The sequence below is a fragment of the Chiloscyllium plagiosum genome, chromosome 18, assembly GCF_004010195.1.
Source record: "Chiloscyllium plagiosum isolate BGI_BamShark_2017 chromosome 18, ASM401019v2, whole genome shotgun sequence".
Classification (NCBI taxonomy): domain Eukaryota; kingdom Metazoa; phylum Chordata; class Chondrichthyes; order Orectolobiformes; family Hemiscylliidae; genus Chiloscyllium; species Chiloscyllium plagiosum.
The window spans coordinates 24,508,796-24,532,467 of record NC_057727.1 but is presented as its reverse complement, the minus strand read 5'-3'; the positions used below and the strand labels follow the sequence as shown (position 1 = coordinate 24,532,467).

Sequence of the window (23,672 nt, the reverse complement as noted above, 5' to 3'; positions counted from 1 at the left end):
CTAAATTCAGGAGCTTCATATTCCAATAATTGTAAGGGGTCATAATGTGGCCTTGATATAATGTGGTCAGGACTGCAGCCTGCAAGCATGTTGTACATTTGTGCTGCACAGAGTGAACCAACATTGATGTATTTGTGAGAGGCCAACTCATTTAGATTTTAATTAGAGACCTCATAGCACATGACACTTTAGGCATACACAATGGGGCAAAATGGGTGTGATATCAGGAGCAGCAATCTGTCAAGGCTTTAAACATTTCCTGGAGAAATGCCTGCAAGTGGCGAACTGTAACTTGAGATTTGAACAAAAACACGGTTCAAAGATCACGAAGCAAAGCATCTTTAATCCAGTGACATTGAGTCTTCACAAACATAAGAGCAAATCAGGAAGTATTTGCATGGAATGAAGCCTGTAGTCTACATCCTATTGTGGAATTCTTTGCTGGTTTGCTCCTTCTTCGCATTAGCCATCCTTCCCCAGAAGCATACCTTTTTCCAGAGAGGACCACCGAATGCTCCAGCTGCCCTCCCTCATGACATGCTGGTGGAAGTCCAGGCACAACTGCTCAAGCTCCCCTGCTTAGTGTCACCCCTCAACATTGCCACCTACTGCTGAAGATTCCATTACATACTTTCCTGCTTGAAACTTGTCTTGAAAACTACACAAAGCACAGAGTGACTATTTCTAAACAATTGCACCATAATGGCTAGAATGTTGGTGTCCATATTAGTGGCAGTATATTCTTCTTGCCGCACTAATCTGGGCAAATGGTAAGAGTTGAGATATATCCAGCAAACATAGAAAGTGCTGGAGAAACACTGCAGGTCTGGCAGTATCTATGGAAAAAGAAACAGAGTTAACATTTTGAGTCCAGTATGATTCTTCATTAGAACTTCAAAGAAAGATAACAGTGATTTTTCACTATTAACCTCCTTACCTCCATCCCTCATAAAGCATTCAACAAGATTTTACATGATAGATTGGTTAGTAAGGTTAGATCACATGGGATCCAAGGGAGCTACCAAAGGGATACAAAATTGATTTGAAGGTAGGAGACAGAGGGTGATGGTAGAGGATTGCTTTTTGTACTGGAGGCAGTGTGCCACAAGGATTACTGCTGGGTCCGCTGCTTTTTGTCATTTATATAAATGATTTGGGTGTGAATATAGGAGGTATGATTAGTGAGTTTGCACATGGCATCAAAATAAGCAGTATACTAATGGTGAAGATTAGAAAAGCCAATTTTGACGGTATTAGGCAAGAACTTTCAAAAGTGGATTGGGGACAAATGTTCACAGGTAAAGGGATGGCTGGTAAATGGGAAGCCTTCAGAAATGAGATGAGAATCCAGAAAAAGTATATTCCTGTTAGGGTGAAAGGAAAGGCTGGTAGGTATAGGGAATGCTGGACGACTAAAGAAATTGAGGGTTTGGTTAAAGAAAAGAAGAAATCATATGATAGGATAGATCGAGTGAATCCTTAGAAGAGTATAAAAGTTGTAGGAGTGTACTTAAGAGGTAAATCAGGAGGGCAAAAAGGGGACATGAGATAGCTTTGGCAAATAGAGTTAAGGAGAATCCAGAGGGTTTTTACAAATACATCAAGGACAAAAGGGTAACTAGGGAGAGAATAGGGCCCCTCAAAGATCAGCAAAGCAGCCTTTGTGTGGAGCTGCAGGAGATGGGGGAACTACTAAATGAGTATTTTGCATCAGTATTTACTGTGGAAAAGGACATGGAAGATATAGAATGTAGGGAAATAGATGGTGACATCTTGAAAAATGTCCATATTACAGAAGAGAAAGTGCTGGATGTCTTGAAACAAATAAAATTGGATAAATCCCCAGGTCCTGATCAGGTATACCCAAGAACTCTATGGGAAGCTAGGGAAATGATTGCTGGGCCTCTTACTGAGATACTTGTATAATCAATAGTCACAGGTGAGGTGCTGGAAGACTGGAGGTTGGCTAACGTGGTGCCACTGTTTAAGAAAGGTGGTAAAGACAAGCCAGGGAACTATAGACCAGTGAGCCTGACGTCGGTGGTGGGCAAGTTGTTGGAGGGAATCCTGAGAGACAGGATGTACATGTATTTGGAAAGACAAGGACTGATTAGGGATACTCAACATGGCTTTGTGCATGGGAAATCATGTCTCACAAACTTGATTGAGTTTTTTGAAGAAGTAACAAAGAGGAATGATGAGGGCAGAGCAGTAGATGTGATCTATATGGACTTCAGTAAGGCATTCGACAAGGTTCCCCATGGGAGACTGGTTAGCAAGGTTAGATCTCATGGAATATAGGGAGAACTAGCCATTTGGATGCAGAACTGGCTCAAAACTGGCTTAAATACTGAAAGAATAGAGCAAGCTCTAATAAAAGCTAGAGACAGAATTTCAAGGTTGTTTTTCAGACTGGAAGCCTGTGACGAGTGGAGTGCCAGAAGGATCGGTGCTGGGTCCACTACTTTTCATCATTTATATAAATGATTTGGATGTGAGCATAAGAGGTATAGATAGTAAGTTTGCAGATGACACCAAAATTGGAGGTGTAGTGGACAGCAAACAAGGTAACCTCAGATTACAACGGGATCTTGATCAGATGGGCCATTGGGCTGAGAAGTGGTAAATGGAGTTTAATTCAGATTAATGCGAGGTGCTGCATTTTGGGAAAGCAAATCTTAGCAGGACATATACACTTAATGGTAAGATCCTTGCTGAACAAAGACACCTTGGAGTGCAGGTTCATAGCTCCTTGAAAGTGGAGTCGCAGGTAGATAGGATAGTGAAGAAGACATTTGGTATGCTTTCCTTTCTTGGTCAGAGTATTGAGTACAGGAGTTGGGAGGTCATATTACGGCTGTACAGGACATTGGTTAGGCCACTGTTGGAATATTGTGTGCAATTCTGGTCTCCCTCCTATTGGAAAGATGTTGTGAAACTTGAAAGAGTTCAGGAAAGATTTCAAAGGATGTTGCTAGGGTGGGAGGATTTGAGCTATGGGGAGAGGCTGAACAGGCTGGGGCTGTTTTCCCTGAAGCGTCAGAGGCTGAGGGGTGACTTGATAGAAGTTTACAAAATTATGAGGGACATGGATAGGATAAATAGACAAAGTCGTTTCCCTGGGGCGGGGGAGTCCAGAATTAGAGTACATAGGTTTAGGGTGAGAAGGGAAAGATATAAAAGAAACCTAAGGGGAAACATTTTCACGCAGAGAGTGGTATGTGTATGGAATGAGCTGCCAGACGAGGTGGTGGAGGCTGGTACAATTGCAACATTTAAAAGCCATTTAGATGGGTATATGAATAGGAAGGGTTTGGAGGGATATGGGCTGGGTTCTGGCAAGTGGGACTAGATTGGGTTAGGATGTCTGGTCGGCATGGACTGGTTGGACCGAAGGATCTGTTTCCATGCTGTACATCTCTATGACTCTATGACTATATCAGCCTTCCTTCCCCCAAAGCCACCCTTTCATGGGTCCATTCAACCACTGCTGCCATCACTACCTGTTGCTGAGGGTTCCATTACACAACCAATGCAAACATTTGCATTAAAAGTAATAGCTTAAATACTGAAAGAATAGAGCAAGCTCTAATAAAAGCTAGAGACAGAATTTCAAGGATGGTAATTGTAGTGATTGGAACCAGCTGGATGTTATTGACTATGAGATCCTTGATTGGGGTTGTTAACCTGGGCCAATCAGGGAGCCCTAGCTGACAGATATAAACAGGGGATTCAGAGAGTCTCCTGACTTCAGGGGCTGACTCTGAGTTGGCTGGTCTCAGTCAGTGTACTGTGCACGAGTAAATAAATGGTGACTTGGTGATGAGATACCAACCTCCGTGCAGTTACTTCAGCAATAGTTGAAGGAATTATTATGGTTGCGGTTCACTAGAACCATAAATAGAACATAAGGTAAATGGAGGGTGAACTTGACCAGGGAATACTTTATTGTGAATCTTTTCAGCTCCACAGTCTTAGACTGTCCCTCTAACTCCTGCCTCTGGGTTCCTGTCCTGCTCTCTTAAAAGAGTAACATACACCCAGCTACATTTTTAACAGAGTGAATACAGGATATTGTACTTATGCATTCCTGGATACATTTTACCAGAAGCACTGACTGCACGCCAAGAAACCTCCCTGCTCTAGTGGAGCCGGTTTCCCTCTATAATGTAAAGTCAACTCACTTAAGTAAATTTATGGTGTTCCTAGAACATGGTGCAGCCCACACTGAGAACACCTCAGTGCAAGGCTCTTAATTTAAAATACCAGGAACTAGCCAAGAACTAATAGCTTTCCAGCAAGAGTCGCCATCCTTCCAGAAGGCAGGAGGAAAGGCAGGCTATTTGTTTAGTGAGCTTCATAAGGATTTTGGAAAGAGATGGGCATAAATTAAGAGGAGGTGCAATTGCAGAGTTCACTAAAATGTAGAGCTGTTTCTGTCTATTTGCCTTGGTAAAATTGATGAATGAAATAACCTGGCCAAGCAAGGAATCTTTGACCCCTAAGATGCAATTGAGCACTGTATTTTGGAAGATTTATCTCAGAGATCTGGTTGTTGATTCAGTGGCAGAAAAGGTCAAATTTGTAAATACCTTCAATGTCACTAATGGAGCCAATATTTCTAGATTTACTTTGCTAGGTTTGGGTTTATAGGTATATACTTATTTGTGATGTCAATTAGAATTGAAGTGGACCAATCATAAAAAGAAGATACAAAAGGGATCAAAATATTTAGTCCCATTTGTCAATTTCAGTATTTATCTCCCACATGGGAAGACAGTTCTAATCACAGCTACTTGCTCTATACCTATATACCTTAAGCTTTTTATTTTAATCCACTTAACTTCAAATCTATTTTGCATTATAAATTTGAATATTGACTTGCCAAGAAGTGAATATCATTAATACACAGCTCCAGACATCTTTAATTGTACACCCAATAGACAGACATTGTTCAATCCCGTTGTCAGCAGCCTGTTGGTAAAGGATAAAAGCATTTCTTGATACCTCCCAGTGCCCCATCACACTCTCTGATCCCACCCCATGTCCCCTCACATTTTCCTATGCCCCAGCATGGTCCTCAATACCACCTGTATAGCCCCACACAAAACCATATCCTCCACATTTCCCACGCCATCAGTCTCTAACAATTCCAAACAAAATTTTGACTTCAAACTTACTGTCATTGATACTGGATCAAAGTCAATAATCTCACATTTCCCCACATTATGCCATGTCTGCCACCTGTTGCTCACTTCCTTAATCTCTCTATATCTCTTTGCACTTTGCTCGCAAAATTGGCCTATGCATTTTTTGGAGATATTCTCAGTTTTGATCATAAGTTCTGTTTGCTGTCGTTCATATGACTCTTTTTAAATAAGCATTATTCAAGAGAATGGTCCAAAGCCACATTTTCACAAGCAACTATGAATTGGCTTTCACCCCTGTACCACATCAGCAAATATTGAAGAAATGGATAAACAAATACAAATTTAAAAAGTTGAATGTGGACAAAGAAAGGATCACTATTCCAAACAAGGCTGGGGAAAAGACAAGTAGGAGGCCATCTCCACCCTAGAAATGTTTGTACAGTTACTCCAAGTAATTCTTTCATTTTAGTGCATTTAATATGCTTGCCTTGTCACACTGCATGTCAAATTCATTCTTTATCAGAAGCATGGAGAACCATTTATAGCAAGTAAATGTTAATTATAAATTGCCTTTAGCCTCCTTTATTCAAATAAAATTGCTCAGAACAAGGTTTCAAATGAATCATTGGAGTTTTGAAACACATATATATAGATATGAAACAGGAAATATGACCTGGGATGATATGTGAAAGTTTACAAAGTAATTTCCGTTCTGGTTTCTGGAAAAGTGGATAATGTCCTGTTTACTCATTTTGAGACAAACAGTCCTTTGTCTGCTTTCTTCACTTGCTACTCAGTCTTGAGACTTCATTGACCATCAAGTCAAATAAAAAAGGTAAGAAATAAAATTTAATATGGATGGTGATTGTGAACTTATTTAAATTCCTAACATAGTTTACGAATAGGCTGTTGGTGAACTGAGATTTGTTTCATTAAAAGAAAAAGATTTGGTAGATGGTAAATATGTAGCTTGAAAGTTAATTTTGTTGATTGAACCTAAACATGAAAAATAGGAGCAGGGGCAAATGGTACACTCTTTCAAGCAAATTGAGAAGCAAAATTTCTTATTCTTCCAGGAAGATGTTTTTGCCTCAGACTTTCTCAGTTTCTCTCCTGTTCTTTTCTGGAAGTGATCATTCATACTGCATAAAACAGCAGGAAAACCTCCAGCACCACGTCCAAATAATTATTCTTTATTTGTAAAATTGTGGTGTGCCATTCATTAAAATACTAAGCCATCTGTATTTCTGATTATATTTCTATTAAAATTGTGTAGCAAATTTCTTTAAAATTCAGTCAAACACTAGTTTGAGTCCTGTAAACAATAGACATAGAGCAGTGTTTCCCTTTCATCACTATGCTTTACAAAATGTGGTCTCTTTAAAGAAACATAGAACCTATCACAAGTGCTCAATCTGAGGAACTTCAAGTCTTGTTATAATCCTTTGGTTTCCCTTACAATGTATTTTACCCTGCAACAACTTTCTAGCAAGTAATTCAACTGATCAGAAAAGGTTAGCACTGTTGCCTCACAACACCAGGCTCCCAGGTACGATTCCAGCCTCGGGCGACTGTTTGCATGGAGTTTGCACATTCTCCCGTGTCTGCGTGGGTTTCCTCCGGGTGCTTCGGTTTCCTCCCATTGTCCAAAGATGTGCAGGCTAGGTAAATTGCCCATAGATTTAGGTGCATTAGTCAGAGGGAAATAAGTCTGGGTGAGTTACTCTTTGGAGGGTTGATGTGGACTGGTTGGGTCGAAGGGCATGTTTCTGCACTGTAGGGAATCTAATCTATAAATTACTGTCATTTATTTCACAGCTGTCAATATTATGAAGAGTAAGTCATAGTCATTATTTGTTACCCATCTCCTAGCACTAACAAAATTGTGCAAATTGAATTGGAAGTGTAAACACTATGCACTCAAACCATACTTGATAATTACATCAAAAAACAGGACAATGAAAAAAGAATTAGTCCTTTATTACAATAGTAACATAATAGTAAGAGACATTCATCTTGCACAAATGTAGCAGGCATTTTGAGAGATGCGGCAATTTAGTACTCTAATAGTTTTTTCTATATATATATATATTAATACAATGGTGCATAATTATAAAAAGCTAACTTCAATGTTTGCTTAACATGAGCCAAGCACACCTGAGACCTCAGTAACTAATTGGTGCTCCCTGTTTCAAGATTGAGAATGTGGTGCTGGAAAAGCACAGCAGGTCAGGCAGCATCCATAGAGCAGGAGAATTGACGTTTCGGGCATAAGCCCTTCATCAGGACACCTTGGATGCTGCCTGACTTGCTGTTCTTTTCCAGCACGACACTCGACTCTAATCCTCAGCATCTGCAGTCCTCATTTGCTCCCTCTTTCAAGACAATTATTTACATATATACATTGTGGACCAGGTTTTGCTTGTTGTTTGGGAAGGAGAGCAGTTTCATTACTCTGAATGCTTGTAGTCTCACAATTCATAGATACTAATGGGGATTTTTACAAGTTTTTAAATGTTTCTTTCATTGTGGCCAATAACAAGCCCTGACCCTGTTTGTCACTGGACAACATTTTCAGTGAAGGATGCAGAGGGGCATATGAGGGACAACATGAGGCTTACCTAAAATGAAGTGTCAACCTTGTGAAGATACATCACAGGAAGACTTGTGTGCCAAACAGCGATAAACAGAGCTCAGTGATTACACAAACCCAGCATTTTTTTCTACCGCATCCAGTCATGATAAGTCATGGACCATTAAACACTCACTAGAGCAGGCAGCTCCACAAATACCCTAATTCACATATTGAGGATCTTAACACATCAGTGCAACTGACAAGATTAAAGCATTTGCATTTATCTCTAGCCAGGAATACTGAGAGAACTATCTGTCTCAGCCTCCACCTGCAGTCTCCAGCATCACAGATGCCAGTCTTTAGCCAATTCAGTTCACTCCATGCAATGTCGAGAACTAGCTAAAGGCAATGGATATTTCAAAGTCCATTGATCCCGACAACATTATGGCAATAGTACTGATGACTGTGCTCCACAACTAGCAATGTCCTTAGTCAAGCTGATACAATTCAGCTAGAACACATGATATCTACCCAACAATGTGGAAAACTGTCCAGATATGTTCTGTCCATAAAAAGTGGGACAAATTGAACCCAGCCAATTATGACTTCATCTGTCTAATCTCAATGTTAAACAAAAATGTGATGGACGGTCCCATCAAACATCACATACTTAATAATAACTGCTCACTGATGCTTCATTTGGATGTGACGGTCTACTCAGCTCATGATCTCATTACAATCTTGGTCCAAACACGGTGAAAAAGGTGAACTGAAGCAGGGAAATGAGGGTGACTGCCTTTGACATTTAACAGACTGTGACATCAAGGGCCCGCGCAAAACCGGAGTCAATAGGAATTGGGGAAAAGCTCTGCACTGTTAGGAGTCATAGCTGACACAAAAGAAGATGGCTATGATTGTTGTAAGGCTGATATCTCAGCTCCAGAACATCTCTGCAGGAGTTCCTCAGGGTAGTGTTCTAGGCCCAATCATCTTCAGCTGCTTCATCAATGATCTTCCCTCCATCATAAAGGCAGAAGGTTCTTGAATGATTGCAGAATGTACAGCATTGTTTGTGACTCCTCAGATACTGAAGCAGCCTGTGTCTAAATGCAACAAGAACTGGACAACATTCAAATTTGAACTGATGAGCAACAAGTAACATACACATCACCCAACAGCTGGGCAATCACCATATCCAACAAGAGAGATTCTAATTGTTGCACCTCCAATGGCCTTACCATCACTGAAACTCCCACTATCAATCTCATGTTGTCTAAGATTTGAATGGGACTAGACAATCTAGAAGCGCAAGAATAACACATAGATTGAATCACTCCAACCTGAAAGTTCCACACCAAGACACTTAACATCTTTACTCGGATATCATTGTTCTTTTGAGTCAAGACCCTGAAGTTCTGTCCCTAACAGCAAAGTGGGTATAACTACAGCAAATGAACTGTAGCAGTTCAAGAAAACAGCTCACCAGTAGCTTTTCAAAAACAATTAAGATTGAGTAATGTTTCCTGGCTCCGTCAGCAATGCCCACATCTCATGAATGAATAAAAACATGTTGGCTGGCCACACATCTTCAAATTCTGATGGAGACAGCCAATGGAGAGACCAAGTCCATGTTCAGTATCTAATTAAGGACAGAAGATGGATTCCTTAGCTGGGACACCCAACTGAAGGATCAGACATGCTGGATGGCTAGCAACTCCATCATGACAGCTAGCCATAGCTAGAGCATGCCAGGGACTGGAAGGATTTTGTAACATGAAGATAGTCTCAAAGCCTTCTTAAAATTTAATTATAAGGTTGACCACAGTCACGATTGTAGAAGGGAATCCCCTTCACAGGATTACTTGTGACTGTGGCTTTCTCATCTCACTAGTTCTGTGATGGGTGGGATTGAGCACAATGCCTCAGAGTGACCTGCCACAAGTGAATTGCCTCCAGGTGCCCTGACAGACACCAGTCTCAGCTAGGAGACCAATTCTAACATCAGAGAAATCCCAGGAACTTACCCCAGTTGGTTCATTAATTGGTTAGATTGGCTGCCCACCATTATTTCATTGGTATCTCCCACTTCAAGACCATTTGGATTTGCAAACTCTTCAGTGAGCTTACCAAGGCTCTACTTTCAATTTTGATTCTGATCTCACTTCCAATCAAACTGTGACTGTGATGCAATTCTGCCCTCATTATGAAGGTTACTGCTTCTGATGGGAATATTTCCCAATAAGGGAATTAACATCTTCCAGAAGTAGATAGAAGGAAAAAATAAATGAATGCTACTTATCTGTTTTTGTTTATTAATATTTTCTTTTTATTTTACCACAGCACAAATGTTGCTCTCTGGTGGGTTCGCATTCCTTTTCTTGCTCAATTTGCCAAGTGTAAAATTATGTCCAATATCCTGCCAATGCGCCACACTCAATGACCTGGGCCTCAAAGTTGACTGCAGCTCAAAGCACCTGAAGGAAGTTCCTGTTCTCCCTGAAAACACAGTTGAACTTTACCTACAAAATAATGATTTAACCACAGTTGCTCCAGGCATGTTTGACAAGCTTCAGAAACTGAGGAAGGTCAACCTGTCAAACAACCCTTGGAATTGTGATTGCCATATCACATATCTCAAACACTGGCTGGAAGACCATCAACTCAATGCTAATGCATCAGTTCTTTGTTCAACTCCTGTTTTACTTAATGGTAAACAAATATTGAAACTAACAGGGAATGAGTATGCTGCCTGTACTAACCATGAATCGATTCAGTGTAAATTGTTTCTTTACAGAGATATTTGGCTGGCTAGTGCACTTTTGCTTGTTCTTATTTTGTTGCTGTGTACAATTTACATTGCAAAACACTTGAACTTCTGGGCTTTTGTGACAGGTTCTTACTTTCTGTCAGAAAGTCTCAAAGTAGATTAAAGAGTAATAGAAAAATCTTTGAATAAACAAATTTGATTATCAGTGCATTCCTTCAATGTTTTCCCTCATATTCCTTTCTAAGCAGTACTATTACTGAAAGACCCCCATAAATCCAAGAGATATAAAACCAGTCTTTTGACAATTAAATATTGCAAAAATGGAAGAGGTAATTCTCAAATCAACGGAAATTAAGAACCATGAGAATTGTAAAATAGATTGCTATCACTTGTATTACACCATTGCACAAAGTGAACACTGCACCCTTACTCTCCCACCCCTAATTATTTTTAGATTTTCTTCACTTTTTGTTAAGTCTCTGCCTGATAGCATGAGTAACAAATTGTTTACTGACACAATATTAGTCGCTTTTGCTGATCCATAAAATCCAGCTCTGTATGACTCTCCAGTCACATTGTAAAGTTCTCTAGTTCTGTGATCACAGACTATGTTACATAATCTACTAACTGCATAAACTCAAACCACTTCCAATTTCACTAATCTAATTTATGCTCTTTCTCAATCACCCTTTTCCTATGTATTAAAATTCATCTTACAATTTAAAATGTACTCCCAGGTTGTAGTGTGTAATATAGATTCACACTCATGATTTTAATGTAGCATGGAGTTGGTTTTATATATATCGAATGTTCAAAAAATGGTATGTGACTGAGCAGAACTGAAAAAAAGGAAAATAATGAATGTCAAATAAACATTGCATGCTTTTTCACTATTGTTAAATGTCACCTGAATGTTTTGAAATTAATATGTCACTGCTGTTGATGTCATGTTAATAGAAAAATACAATTGTATTACAGCTGTGAAGAAATAAAGGTTTTATAATACCAGTTTTTTTCCAAATGCCTGTCATTTGTAAACAAAAGAATGTATTGGATTGTTTCTTGCTCTATTAACTGTTAATCACACTTTTTATTTAAACAATGAAATAATGATGGCTCATGTTGTCTCTTTAGAAAAGACATCTTTGTAATGATACAATAAAACTGTTCATTCCATTTACTATAGCCAGTAAATGTTTCATCCAATTCTCAATTTCCATCAACAACCAAAGAATCCTGGCTTTGCCTCCCTTTCTTCTACCTTGTTGGAATGTAACCAGCCTGTAGGTGTAACATACCCTCTCTAAATGTCAATCATTGTTTCATTACAGCCTTCCTTGTCAATCGTTAGTTCCTTTTATCCTGGTTAGATCCTCTCTCATCTCTTAGTCTTCTTCCAATTCAGACATTTACTTTAGATTGTTCTTTTCACTTCTCCATTACTAATTTAACTTTATGACACAATGGTCGTTCTTATCCAAGCACATCCCAACATACACTTGAAAGTGAATCCCAAGGACGATGTTGCCTGCTGCTCTCAGACCTAAGTGCATCTCTTCTGGGCTGGAAATGAACTTGGGGTGAGAAGGAAAGGATCCAAATGGCATCGTGCAATTCTGAGGTCTGTCACTTCCACCTCAGTTCTCAGCACCAGATTTGAGCAATATTTCTATCTACTTGAAGCTAGGACAGATTGGTCAAGGGAACACACTACAGGCTTTACTCTACTATAATAAAGATCACTATTTGGGCAATTGAAGTTCCTCAATGGACAAATTTTAATGCCCTCCCCAAGATGTGTTTGGAGGCAAGACGACTGTTTGATTCAGGGGCGAATGGTTTGGTGATTCTGCTGCCTTCCCACCTTCCCCTGGACAAGTTCAAGATTAGGGTCTTCCTCCCCACAGATCAGTTGAGGATCTTAAGGACCACCACTGGTTGCTTTTGCCAGCACCCTACTCTGCGTGTCCTTCACTCACAGGCAGTATGCGCGTAATCAAACTGTGCAACATCAGGAAGAGGGTGGTCCACAGAACATCAGCCCTCTTCTCTTGCTTTTGGCTCTGCTCTCCCCTTATCCTCCTTGTTTCTGACCACCTGCCATGACTCAATTCTCCCCGTACTCATTCTGTCTAGGGACCCATAGTCAATCCTTTCTGCAGAACCCAGCATTGACAATACTGGAGCAATGGTGTTCCCTCCTGTGCAATTGTTTGCCCATTGTCCATAGTTTGGCCTGTACTCTTTTAAGGTGTCTTCACTATCAGAAATGTCCAATGTTGTTTTGAGTCATGACTGAAATCAAATACAAGAATAGGTTCTCCTAGAGCTGTCAAGTGAATAAATTACCTGTAAGTAAGGGTTTCAGTTTGTGAAAACTTACAGTTTATGAGTGTTTGGTTAGAAATCAACATTGGCTATTCAAAGCTGAGAAAGCCTAAGATTTCAGTTGTGTGAGCCAAAGAAAAGCCTCTCGTTCATAGGCCCAGGACTAGAAAGAAACAGTTAAGTCAATCTACAAATATATAGAGAAATAACCTTTCTCTGGATTTTGACTAACTGTAAAGTGATGGTTTTGGGGAATCGGCTTTTGGTTTGCCAAATGTTTGAAATCTTTTAAAGCTTATGTGCAGACATCTTGGCTTGTTTAATGTTATTTTTCAATTGTGCAATTAGTTTCTGTTTTATCATTAAATCCAAAGCAACAGCCTGTTGTGCTCTTCTTTCAGTGAAGATTACCATGTTATTTTTTTAAAAAAGACAGAATATGACCTATCAAGCCAGATTTCATTCTGGGATCTGACTTGTCCAGTAGTAACAACCCTTACATAGTCCGTAAGTAATGATTTATTGTTAATGATGTATGATTAATGATGTAAGTAATGATTTAGTGCACTTTCACAATAGAGGTAAAAAGGACATTTTTCTATCAGAGAATCACAGTATCCCTACAGTATGGGACTGTACTGCAGGAGTTCCTCAGGGTAGTATCTAAGCCCCAACTATCTTTAGCTGCTTCATCAATGACCTTCCCTCTATCTTAAAGACAGAGTGGTGATTTTTACCAATGATTGCACTATGTTCACTACCATTTGCAACTCCTCAGACATTCATGCAGTCTGTGTTCAAATGCAACAAGATCTTGACAATATCCAAACTTCATCTAACAAGTGACAAGTAACATTCATGCCACACAAATGTCAAGCTATGACCATTACCAATAAGAGGCAATCTAACCACCACCCCTTCAAATTCCCCTCCAAGTCACTCACCATCCTGACTTACCATTCCTTTACTGTTGCTGGGTCAACATCCTGGAATTCCCTCCCTAAGCACATTGTAGGTCAACCCATGGCAGGCAGACTGCAGCAGTTCAAAAAGGCAGCTCAGTACCACCTTTGCAAAGCAACTAGGGACGGGGGATAGATGTTGGACAAGCCAGTGACACCCACAGCCCACAAAATGAATTTGAAAATAGTTCAGCGGTCTTCTCTGTTCCACCAGCATGAGTGCCACACTCTTCTCTCTGCTATATCACACTTACTCTATCTCTTGCACACTCTCCTCCCTCTCTACTCGCTCACGCAGCCACCTCCCTCCAAGGCTCATGCTGTACCAGTCTTACTGTTTACTGCAACATCTTCCTGCACTCACTCTCAGACCCCCTAACCAGGCAAATTGTTTACATAGAGGGTGGTTCACATGTGGAATGAACATCCTGAGGAAGTGATGGATGTAGGTACAATTACAACATTTAAAAGATGTTCGACAAGTACATGAATAGGAAAGGTTTGGAGGGATATGGGCCAGGAGCAGGCAGGTGGGACTAGTTTAGTTTGGGATTATGTTTGTCATGGACTGTTTGAACTGAACAGTCTGTTTCTGTGCTGTATAACTCTATAACTCTATGACTCTGACAATGCCAACTCTGCATAGCCTCTGCGTTGCCTGCTCAGTCCCTCTGAACACCTCACCACCATGTGCACCAGTACTACCAGATGGGCTTGACACTTCTAGCTCACTCTATCCCTCCCTTGATCTCATTCGAGGAGATGACAGTCCAGGACTAGGCCCAGCCAGGAGAAGGGGAGGCCAACATCAGATTCCTCACTCCCCCTCATAGAGAGAATCATGTTCTCATGGCTGATCACAATTTTTATGGCTTCCTGAAACACCTGGCTGATTCTGCCTGGAGCCTGAACTAGCCAGTGGAAGGTTATGAGAGGAAAACCGATGGAGCAGAAAAGGGGCTGTAAATCTACCAACTTAATTTTAATTCTGCTGTGTCATAGGAGTTTAAATTTCTCCTTTCATTTTTTTTAAGACAGTATATTATTATGTTTCACCATTGTGGTTTTGACTAAATCATCCTTATTAATCTTTCTTTAAAAAATGGATCCACCGACAATCTCAAAAATCTAAACACTCGAGTGAAATTCCTGAATCTAAATTTTGGCTCAAGTTGTACTTGTGTCACCTCTAGAGGATGACTTTTGTTGGGAGTGGTTTGAAACAAGAGAAAATCATCATTCAAGAGGATTCTTGAGCACAATATCTTCACTGGCAAACCAACCAAGGATTCTAATGGATAGGATCTTCAAAACTATATATGATTAACTACATCCACAGCAATTCCAACTGCACATGACAATGTGTGGATAAGGATTAACTTGAGAATGATAAATGAATAAGGAAAACAGTCTGCCATATTTCTTGGAATAAGTAACAATATGTTGATTTTAAGAATAGATTTCTCTGTGAAGCTGTTCCTTATGTTATGTTTGAAGTCCAAGAATCATGTATCTCTCTGTTCCTGCTTGAAATCCATCATAGCTTTTTGCTGCTTGTTCTAATTTCTTTTCAACCTCTGCATGACAATTTCATATGTATACTTATTACTAGATAAGCAGAGTACTTGGCCAACCAATAATTTAGGCACTTTTAAAGTTTTTTTGTTGTATTTTATATTAATGATAGAAAAACAAAACATGTTAGCCCTCATATTTTAATCCTGATAATAAAATGTAACTGCGGTTCAAGCTATTTCTTAAAACTTGGGGGTTGTTTAGCATGTTAGTTAAGTAATTGTTATCTTCTCAAAACATTTGGTTTCCCTTCCATCATGTGACGTGCTTAGCATAACCACATGTTGAAGTACTGCAGCTGCCTAATCGTATTGGTGATTAAAAAATCCAACTGTCATTAGAGTAACTCTTAGTTATTTGTATCTGGTCACGTAGACATATGACTGTGCACAACTAATTGAACCTACTGCTTTGTGCTGATCTGGAAATACCACTGAGAAGCGGGTGTCGACTGTTGGGGAGATGTCAGTTCTTCTGCTTCTGAAACATGCAGCATAGTATTTCGAAAACTTCACAAGTTTAAATAAAATATAAAGGTAGGTTATATTAATTTTCTGAAGGTTGAGCTATTGTTGAAATTGTCATTTATGGATTATCATTACTCTAATTTAGGTTTTGAAAGAGAAAGTTTAATTTGATGTTGACATTAAATAGCTAGTTTAGCCCATTTACATTATAGATTATACATCTATTTACTAAAGAATATGTTGAACTTCAAGAAAATTAAGACTTGGAAATTCAAGGTTGCCTTTGTCTGGCAAGTGTGAGGTTCTGAGTTCAATTCCTCGACCTGAAAAGACTTCAACATTTGTTTTTTTTGCCTCATCCATCATGCAGAATAACTGCAAAGTCCAATAGGCAACTCATAAAAATGTGTCTGTGTAATAATCTCACCCCTTGCATCACTCGCTTTGTCAGCACAGCTCACTGCCAGATAGTTTTACCAAGGAAGGTAAAGGAAACCCTGGCCTTCTGTCAAATATTGCCATTTTCATACTTTTCAACATCTGTTACTAGAAAAGTTAATAGTTTGTTAGTTTCCATTAAATTAGTATTTCTTTACCTATGTGGATTTAAAAAATGCTAACTGTTGCCTCAGTGACTCAGCAAACTTATCAAGTAAGCAAGCTACCAGATAGCTGGGAAGTCTCACAGCGAAATTGGTTTGTACTAAGTTCAGTGATCGCTGTGGGAGTGGTAGAAAAAATAATAATTAGTTTTCCTTGAGGTAAGCAAATAAGACAGTACACCAAGCAACAAATGTTGCTGCTAAGGACATTTATGGTTTGAGATGAGCAATTGCAACTTTTCAAATATTGAAATTTCTTTTTGGTATGTTAAAAAAAAAAGCCACATACAGTAATAACATTGTTTGATACGGATTTCCAATTTTCAACACCCAGTTAGAAAAGTAATTCATGGATAGACAGGTCTAATTTATAAAGTACTTACAGATGAAGAAGACAATTTCCACCACCTTTATTTATCCATTCTGAACAGTCCAGAAGATTCAAAAATGGTCAAGGTTCAAAATAATTGCAGCTTCACCCCATTCCCCAAATTCTGAATTGTCAAACACAATTTTTGGATGTAAGTGGATATCAGAGCTGGCAAAAAGAGATGCAAAACAGAATGACCAAATAGCATTTTCACTAATTTGGATATATTATCCTTAAGGAAAAACAGCAAAGCAAACAAAGTTGCCAGGATTGGAGGGTATGCGCTATAAGGAGAAGCTGAGGGATGACCTTACAGAGGTTTATAAAATCATAAAAGGCATGGATAGGGTAAATAGATAAGATGTTTTCCCTGGGGTGGGTTTAGGGTGAGAGGGGATAAATTTAAAAGGGACCTTAGGGGCAACTTTTTCACACAGAGGGTGATGCATATATGGAATGAGCTGCCAGAAGAAGTGGTGGAGGCTGGTACAATTACATAATTTAAAAGGCATCTGTCTGAGTATATGAACAGGAAGCGTTTAGAGGGATATGGGCCAAATGCTGGCAAATGGGACTAGATTAGGTTGGATATCTGGTCGGCATGGATGAGTTGGACTGTTTCCATGCTGCACATTCCTATGATTCTATCACTCTAAGTCTTCCAAACATATTTTTAACTTACTCTTTTGGTGGCAGCTGTTCCCCTGAAAATATTGTTTGGAAGGTACAAATGAACCAGGTTTGGAAAGGGCCACAAAATAAGTATTAAAGCTGATTAAAGATCTTATAATGCAGTGGTAGAATCCCTACCACTAGACCGAAAGGCTGGGTTCAAATCCTACCTGTCATGGAAGTGTGGCAAAACATGTCTAAACAGGTTGATTAAAAATATTATAACCCTATTTTGCACAGGCAATAGGTCTAGCTTCAGTTTAAAGCAGGTACCCTGATCTTTTTAGTTTGCCACACAGTCCTAACACATGGTGAGAGTGTACTCAATGCAGAATTGTTCAGCATTTGTCTCTTACTTGAAAAATGGGTGCTGCCCAATCTAATTTCTTGTCCTTATGCCTTATACCCAAAGCATAATTGGCAGTAAATAATACAGATGGTTACTGCTGACATGCAGTAGCTCATTTAATGTCTAAGTTAATTCAATTTGTCCATAATTGTCACTTCCAAACTAGAAAACCTCAGAATCAATGAACGCGATTTAGCTTATTGAGAAATACACTGACTATGGAGCTCTACTATGTGACAAGTATTATCTTCTATTGACAACAATAATGTGTATTTGTACAGCACATTCAAACTAATAAAATGTCCCAAAGGCACTTCGTAAGAATGTTATATAGAAAACTTGCCACCAAGTCACTGAAGAAGGTATTAGAGGAGAGGAGGTAGCTTTTAAGGAGCCTTTTAAGAAAGGAAAGAAATGTTTAGAGGTAAAGAACTTTAGGGAAACAATTCCAGAGTTTACAGCTTTGTCAGCTGAAGGCACTCATAGAAATGGCAGCGCTATTAAGGATGCTGAAGAGGCTAGAATTAGAGGAGGACAGATATCATGGAGGCTGGTCTGACTGAAGGTAATTACAAAGTTACAAAGGGGTAGGCCATGAAAGGATTTTAAAATAAGAATGTGCATTTTAAAATCAAGTGTTTACTCAACTGAGAACCAAGAAAATGGTCAGAGAGCATGAGTGATTCGTGAACAGGTGCAGGCTAGAGCACAGGCATCAGAATTTTGGATGTCCGAAGGTTCACAGATGGAAGAATTTGGGAGGCCAGCCAGAATTGTGCTGAAATAATCAAGTCTAAAAACAACAAAGTGTGGATGAGGGATCCAGCATCAGATGAATTGAGATTAGGAAAGCATGAGATATGTAATGGAGATGGGAATATGCAGTCTTATTGATGGCTTAGGTAAGTGTTTGGAAGTACATCCCAGAGTCAAGTATGTCATCAAGGTTGTAACCAGTCTGATTCAGCCTCAGACAGTTGTCATGAGAGGAAACAATTTGAGGCAAGGGAGCAGAAATTCTAACAGGACCACAGACAAGGCTTTTGATCTTCCTAATAGTTATTGAAGAAAAATTCAGCTCATCTTGTACTAGATATTAGACTCGCAGTTTGGCAATTTAAATACAGTTGAGAAATTGTGAGAGACGATGGTGACGTAGCAGATATATTGAAAATGACGCAGTGCTTTTGGATGATGTTGCCAAAGTGCAACACATAGATAGGAAATAGCAGGGAGTCAAGGCTACATCCTTGTAGATTTAAGAGATTACCAAGCCAGAAAGTGAAGAAAAGTGATTCTCTACTGTCATCAGATATATAAGAATGGAACTGAGCAAGTGTACTCCAATGAAGGTGAACAATATTAGAAGGATACTGGAAGAGGATGTAATGGCAAACCATGTTTATGGTGGCACGATGGCTCAGTGATTAGCACTGGTCCTTCATAGTGCCAGGGACCTTGGTTCGATTCCTGCCTTGGGTGACTGTCAGTGTGGAGTTTACACATTCTTCTCGTGGTTGTGTGAGTTTCCTCTGGGTGCTCAGGTTTCCTCCCACAGTCCAAAGGTGTGCAGATTAGGTGGATTGGCCATGCTAAGTTGCCCAGAGTGTCCAGGGATGTATAGGTTGCATGGGTTAGCCATGGGCAATGCAGGATTACAGGGATAGTGGGGCCTGGGTGGGATGCTGTTCGGAGGGGCAGTGTGACCTCAGTAGGCTGAATGGCTTGCTTCCACTCTGTAGGGATTCTATGATGATATCAAATGCTGCAGGCTGGACAGGAGGGAAAGGTTATCTTTGTGACAGTCACAACAGGATTATATTTGTGACTTTGATAGGGAAATAAACAGTAGATTACAAAACACTGGAACTGACTTTGTGTTGCATAAGATCAGAAGAAGGTAAGTCCAAATTGTTCAGTTTATTTTTGATAATTTGACATATAACAAATTTGTTCTTCTCAGAAATCTGCATATAGATGAAGTTCTTTGTATTATTTAATGTAAATACTGTTTGCTGACATCATTCTTTCTCTTTGATTTATTTATTTTTAGGATGTTGGTTTCCCCAGGATTAGCCATGCTATTTCTCCTGAGGTCTTCAAATGCTGAATTATGTCCAGAATTCTGCATGTGTGAATCTGCTTCTCAGGGTATGAAAATTAACTGCAGCTCCAGAGGTCTACAAGAATTACCATTTATTCCAGAAAATACAACAGAGCTTTATTTACACAACAACATACTAACTACAGTTGCTCCAGGAGCCTTTGACAAATTGCAGAATCTGAAGGCCATTAGCCTCCATAACAACATCTGGAACTGTGATTGCCATATTGCATACCTCAAACAGTGGCTGCAGAACCCACCAACAACAGTTCAATCTAATGTCACCTGTTCCACACCTATTTCTATTAGTAAGAAGCCTGTGGCAGAACTAAGAGGACACGAATATTCAAGGTGTCATTCCTATAATCAATATCAATGCCGTGATGTATACTTCAAAAGCATCGCTCTTTGTCTTCTCCTTCTGCTTCTCTTCCTTCTGATGTTGTATTCATTCAACAGTGTCAAATCAAAAATTTACATGTTTGCTCCAAATTTTGCACATAAAGAATCTGATCTTACTCCTTTAATAGAGCAAAGAATGGCAACAAGATGTGAACAGAATAAGAGGAATTGGGAGATGTCAGAACTTTGAGTCTGGTATTGAATGGTCAAATGATGAGTTAATAGACAAACCTTTTGTCTGAGACAGTATGGAAATTTTGCAAGATATTATGTAAACTGCATGCAAAGCATAACATTAAATTACACTGAGACAATTGTGACATATGTGCTGATATCTTAATCTGAAATCTGCATATTTTCTTTTAGACAAATATTGTGCTGTGATGGGTAATGTCATAGAGTCATAGAGATGTACAGCATGGAAGCAGACCCTCCTATCCAACTCATCCATGCTGACCAGATATCCCAACCCAATCCAGTCCTACCTGCCCACACCCGGCCCATATCCCCCTAAAGCCTTCCTATTCATTTACCCATCTAGATGCCTTTTAAATGTTCAATTGTACGAGCTTGCACCACTTCCTCTGGCAGCTCATTCCACACACACACCACCCTTAAGTCTCTTTTATATCTTTCCCCTCTCACCCTAAACCCATGCCTTCTAGTTCTGGACTCCCTTACCCCAGGGAAATGCCCTTGTCTGTTTACCCTATCTATGGCCCTCATGATTTTATAAACCTCTATAAGGTCACCCCTCAACCTCTGACGTTTCAGGGAAAACAGCCCTAGCCTATTCAACGTCTTGCTATAGCTCAAATCATCCAACCCTGGCAACATCCTTGTTAATCTTTTCTGAACCCTTTCAAATTTCACAACATCTTTCTAATAGGAAGGAGACCAAAATTACAAGCAATATTCCAAAAGTGGCCTAACCAATGTCCTGTACAGCCGCAACATGACCTCCCAACTCCTATACTCAATACTCTGACCAATAAAGAAAAGCATACCAAACGCCTTCTTCACTATCCTATCAAACTGCGACTCTACTTTCAAGAAGCTATGAACCTGCACTCCAAGGCCTCTTTGGTCAGCAACACTCCCTAGGACCTTACCATTAAGTATATAAGTCCTGCTAAGATTTGCTTTCTCAAAATCATCAACTCGCATTTATCTAAATTAAACTCCACCTGCCACTCCTCAGCCCATTGGCTCATCTAATCAAAATACCGGTGTATTCCAAGGTAAGCTTCTTTGCTGTCCAACTTTGGTGTCATCTGCAGACTTACTTACTATACCTCTTATGCTCACATCCAAATCATTTATATAAATGTTGAAAAGTAGAGGACCCAGCACCGATTCTTGTGGCACTCCACTAGTCACAGGTCTCCAGTCTGAAAAACAACCCTCCACCACCACCCTCTGTCTTCTCCATTTGAGCCAGTTTTGTATCCAAATGGCTAGTTCTCTCTGTATTCCATGAGATCTAACATTGCTAACCAGTCTCCCATGGGGCACCTTGTCGAACGCCTTACTAAAGTCCATATAGATCACATCTACCGCTTTGCCCTCATCAATCCTCTTTGTTACTTCTTCAACAAACTCAGTCAAGTTTGTGAGACATGATTTCCCATGCACAAAGCCATGTTGAGTATCCCTAATCAGTCCTTGCCTTTCCAAATACATGTACATTCTGTCTCTCAAGATTCCTTCCAACAACTTGCCCACCACCGACGTCAGGCTCACTGATCAATAATTCCCTGGCTTGTCCTTACCACCTTTCTTAAATAGTGGCACCACATTAGCCAACCTCCAGTCTTCCGGCACCTCACCTGTGACTATCGATGATATAAATATCTCAGCAAAAGGCCCAGTAATCACTTCCCTATGGTACACTTGATCAAGTCCTGAGGATTATCCACATCCAGCACTTCCTCCTCTGTAATATGGACATTTTTCAAGATGTCACCATCTATTTCCCTGCATTCTATACCTTCCATGTCCTTTTCCACAGAAAACACTCCCTGCTCCTGAGCTAGAATCTTCACGTACACATACCACTTTGGGACTTGATGGTCATGACAGATGTAATCATAATGCAGCCAAACCAATTGTTATTCAGCCTGCAAATCTTTCCAGTATGCCTTTGGTGTGAGGTAAGTGCAGGAGAGTCTCCTGGTCAGCCAACATCTTTCAAGTGGCATCTGTAGTCCAGTAGCCTCCTCATGAGCAAGATCTTGACATCTCCACGTCAACCATCCTCTGTGATTCAAGGGACTAGTAATAAGAAGAATAGCTTTTGTTCATTTTTTGAGACGTAAGCATGTAGGAGAAAGTGGGGGCTGCAGATGCTGGAGAATCAAAATCAAGAGGTGTGGTGCTGGAAAAGCACAGCAGTCAGGCAGCATCCGAGGAGCAGGAGAGTCCACATTTTGGGCATAAGACCTTCATCACGACTGTAGAGGGGAAGGGGGCTGAGAGATAAATGGGGTGGAGTTTGGTCTTGAGGGAATATAAGTGGAATGGCAATAGATGAATGCAGGTGGGGAGGGTGCAGCAGATAGGTGGGAAGGAAGATGGACAGGTAGGACAGGTCAAGGGGGCAGTGCTGAGTTGTACGGTTGGATCTGGGATGAGTTAGGGATAGGAGAGCTTTGGAAACTGGCAAAGTCAATGTTGATGCCATGTGGTTGGTGGGTCCCGAGGTGGAAGATGAGGTGTTCTTCATCCAATTGGTGGTTGGCTTTGATTTGGCAATGGGGAAGGTCCAGGATTTGCATGTTCTCAGCGAAGTGTGAGGGGGAGTTGAAGTGGTTGGCCACAGGACATTGGGGTTGTCAGGTGCGTGCGTGCCAGAAATGTTCCCTGAATCACTCTGCAAGTTAGCATACTGTCTCCCCGATATAGAGGAGACCACATCGAGAGCAATGGATGCAGTAAACAAGGTGGGTGGAATTGCAGGAAACAATCCTTTGGGGCTTTGGATGGCAGTGAGGGATGAGGTGTGAGTGCAGGTTTTACACCTCGTGTGGCAGCAGGAGCAAGGTGCCAGGTGTACAGGGTGGGTTGGTGGGGGTTGTGGACCTAATGAGGGAGTCACGGATGGAACAGTCTCTGCAGAACATGGATAGGGGTGAAGAAGAGTTGGAGACTTTAGCCCAATTAATCAAGGATCACAAACACACAGATTGGATCGAAAACTGACAAGGATTTATTTAATAAACAGTGATATCGCAGAAGAGACTTAACCCCACTGAAACAGTCACTGACAGGCTGTTCAAAAGGAACCATAGCTTCTTCTCCAAACAGAGAATACAGTGGAGTTTTATACCCTTACAACAATGAAGGGTGA

General features: G+C 40.2%; 1 long non-coding RNA gene across 1 annotated transcript; it reads left to right on the top strand.

Annotated features, from left to right (window-relative positions):
• The first annotated feature begins 5,932 nt into the window (after positions 1–5,932).
• On the top strand, positions 5,933–20,643 carry LOC122558972. Its single transcript, XR_006314293.1, has 3 exons — positions 5,933–5,985; positions 15,733–15,893; positions 19,871–20,643. It is a non-coding gene; the product is annotated as an uncharacterized LOC122558972 (long non-coding RNA).
• Positions 20,644–23,672: the final 3,029 nt, after the last annotated feature.